The following is a 3,641-nucleotide window of genomic DNA, read 5'->3' on the forward strand; positions in this document are numbered from 1 at the left end:
CCCACCTGGGGACTGGAGGCGAATATGAAAGCAGGCGCAGCCCTCCTGTGTGAGAAATATATGTTTTGAATGAAACGTGTCTTTTTATAATCATAAATATCGTGGGACTCGGTCGCGGGCGCGTGCTTTAGTGCAGCCTGGTTGCCACTCTCTCGCCCGCTTCCGCCTGCTCTCGCACCAGGCACGGTATATGGGGGGGGGGGCGATCGTCTTTAGTGAGCTGCCTGAAAGGTAGGCACGACTTGTGCCAAAAATAACCCTTTAAGTATAGGCAACTCATGGTGCATCCCCCCCCCCCTTCTCAGCCAGACCTTATACCGCGCCGCTTTCGCTCGCTCTCGCCCGCTCTCACCCGCTCTCGCTCACTCTCGCCCGCTCTCGCTCACTCTCGCCCGCTCTCGCTCGCTCTCGCTCACTCTCGCCCGCTCTCGCTCACTCTCGCCCGCTCTCGCTAACTCTCGCCCGCTCTCGCCCACTCTCGCCCGCTCTCGCCCACTCTCGCTCACTCTCGCCCGCTCTCGCGCGCGGACCACTTGTCCTGGGCGGCTCCGGGGCTTGCACTGAGAAAAAAGTTTCGTTGCAGCCATCAAAAATTGTTCGATCAGTCCGAATTAGTCATGGCATTCGAAATTTTAGTCGCAGCAACTAAACTTTTCGTTACAGCAACCAAAATTTCGGTTACAGCAACTAAAATTTTGATGCCTGTGACTAAGCCGGACTGATCGAACAAAATTTGGTCGTGGGTATCAAAATTTTGATGGCTGCAACGAAACATTTCTCTCAGTGTGGCTCGCCGGTAATGAGAGCTGCGGCACCTCGTGTGCCGGCACCACCGACGGGGGCGGCGCACCGCAGGGCAGGGCCACCACCTCGCCCTCGATCCGCCCCGCATCCAACTTTAACTTTTCCAACTGAAACTCGAGACCCTATGGGCTTTGGTTATGCGGCGGGACGAGGTGGGCGCGACGTGCTTGCTGCACGCCCCCGTTCTCTGTTTACCTCTGTATGTCTCTCATTTGTTCCGCCCCCGCGCCGCGGCTACGTTGCTTACAACAGTCGTACTTTCGCCGTTGACACTCCATTCCCGAGGGGGGCGTGCGGAAAAGTGCGTACGGCACGAATAGGAGGGCCGTGGCTGAGTCTACCGTCTACCTACCCGTTGCGGCCGGGCTCGCATCAGCTAATGAACTCGTGAGGGAGGCGAGGTGGTGGCTGTTGTCGGCGGGGAGGAGGAGTAGGAGGTCCGCCCGCGCCCGCACCCACCCGCGCCCCGTCCGCGCCCGCCCGCGCCCCGCCCGCCTGCGCCGCACCTGGCGACCGACCATTATGGTTATTAACCAGCTCGGATGGCCTGGCCGGCCCGTGTGCCAACAAGTCACGCACTCCGCCCGATCAACGGCGAGGCGGGCGGGGCGCGGGCGGGGCGCGGGCGCGGGGCATTAGCGGCAACCTCGGAGGGGAAGGGGGTGGGTGTGGGGAAGGACAGTGGAAGGGAAGGGTGGGCGGCCGGACAGTAAACTTGTTTCGTCGAATGACCGGCGCCCCCCGGCGGGGCCTGGCCCGGCCCATGACGCCGCATCGACACCCTCATTCACGAGGCAAAGCGGCAGCGGCGGCGGGCAGCAGCCAGGTCAACGGCAATCAAACTGAACAGCGGAGCCGGGTTAGGGAGGTCGTCCAAGATTTCGCGGCGCCCTTTGTTGTATACTTTCGTGGCCGCGGGATACAGCTAGAGATAAGGATTCATTGCCGTCTCGCGGTTACTAGGACTAGGCAAGGCAGCAGTGGTTACAGGCTGCCGAGTGCGGGGCGAGTGCTCGTTAAAAGACGGTCGATCGCAATCGAGATGTCGGAACGTAACGAGAGGCTTTTAATTTTTTTTTGTGCCTCATCTGCGCGAGAGTTGCGCATAAACTGCCATTTGCTGTCGTCTGTCCCCGTTTTTTATTTCCCTTAAGGGACGGAGATCTATAAACAACCGCAAACAACCCACCTTTTCCATTAGAAGTACACATCGAAAAATTACTCCTTTGAGTTTAAGGCTTTTGATCAGACAGTTGCAACAATGGCAACCTGTAAAAATACATTTTCAAATAGTTTATTAACTTTTTTTGTAACAAAATAAATCTAAAGCTGTCTGATGTACCAAAAATGAGAGCTCGGTGCCTGCGAGACTCAGGGTAGGCTAGCCCGCAGTACACTCGTGCACTAAAGGCAAGATTGTGCCTACCTATCAGGCGCCATGAGGTTGAAACTTGGCACTTTTCGTAATGACGAATGACGGGCGTACTTTCTAGATGATCCCACTTCGCAACACCTGTTACGCGAGACATTGCTTGCATCTTCCTAGATTAATTACAAACCATAGGCCCATTGTAAGCTTGCGAAGCTGCTAGATAGTGTTTTATCAAGTTCATAACGTTTATGTGCTTTTAAAAAGGAATTTCTTTTTGTGTCGTCACTCATCCCAGCTCGCTTTCTACAGAAATAAATAATACGATGGCGAACCAAAAATGTTTGGTAAACCAAAACTAAAGAGGCTCTTGACAAACGTTGGCAAAAACTTTTTTGTTTGTAAAAACTTTTTTACGCGGTGGGCTCCACCGAGGCGCTCACCAAGGCGCCAGGGACAAAAGGGCCGCTGGCGCCGACCTTAGGCCCTTGTTAAACCACGCTCCTGCCTCGCGCTGCAGTCGGGCGTACCCGTCCGTGAAGAACCAATCAGCCCTCGAGAGCCGGCCAAAGGGTGCCCCACGGGGCCGGAAAAGGTATTGTTTTTGAGGAACAATAACTTGCAGCTCGATCCACAGCAGCTTGGTACGGCGCTACGCGAGGGGGCCACCACTCGTGTAATCTTGTGTACAGAGGGAAGTGTAATCCCTATGTAATCCGTGTAATACTTACCTAATTTTGATGTTTTTTTTTACTGAATTGCACATAATTATCCAAATTAAATGGCTTCAGCCCCAGAAATTCGACAAATTTCATTATTAATCTCTCGAAATTCTCGTGTAATCCCTGTTATCACGAAATCCTGTGTACGTCAAACAGGCAGGCGCCCAACGGCCAGCCTCGAGCTCCCCGCCCCTCATCCAGCAGACGCCCCCCCCCCCCCCACACACACACACACATGCGCGCGCGAGCGAGTCGCGGGGGCCACGCCCGGCCACGCTTCCGAATCACTCGAATCACCATAAAGTCTCATCATGTCCCAAATTTTGACGTTGGGAAACTCAATTCCCGGGAATGGCAGCTTGCCTCCCTCCCCTACGCCTCGGCCGTCGGCCGGTCCGGCCCGCCTAACAGAGCCCTCTGCTTGCTCCGCTAACGCCGTTAACTGTAATGGGACTGACCGGATACGGAAGGGGAAGCACTGCGGTTGTCGGCTGCAAGTTGTCGAAAGCCCCTTCCTACCTCTCCTCCCTCACAGGACACCCCCCTCCCCACCGACCCTTACGAGCCCCGCCACCACCCCACCCTGCTCCGCCCCATCCCGCTCCACCGCCACAGCTTTGTGCAGCCATCCCATCAGGGATGCCCCCCCCCAATGAGAGCTGCGGCACCTCGTGTGCCGGCACCACCGACGGGGGCGGCGCACCGCAGGGCAGGGCCACCACCTCGCCCTCGATCCGCCCCGCATC

General features: G+C 56.5%; 1 protein-coding gene across 4 annotated transcripts in view; it reads left to right on the forward strand.

The window, feature by feature from the left end:
- LOC113208568 (tachykinin-like peptides receptor 99D) overlaps positions 1-3,641 on the forward strand; it is a 136,727-nt gene that overhangs the window by 28,181 nt on the left and 104,905 nt on the right. The window lies entirely within an intron of this gene.

This window comes from Frankliniella occidentalis, unplaced genomic scaffold (assembly GCF_000697945.3).
Source record: "Frankliniella occidentalis isolate FOCC.00 unplaced genomic scaffold, Focc_3.1 Scaffold139, whole genome shotgun sequence".
NCBI lineage: Eukaryota > Metazoa > Arthropoda > Insecta > Thysanoptera > Thripidae > Frankliniella > Frankliniella occidentalis.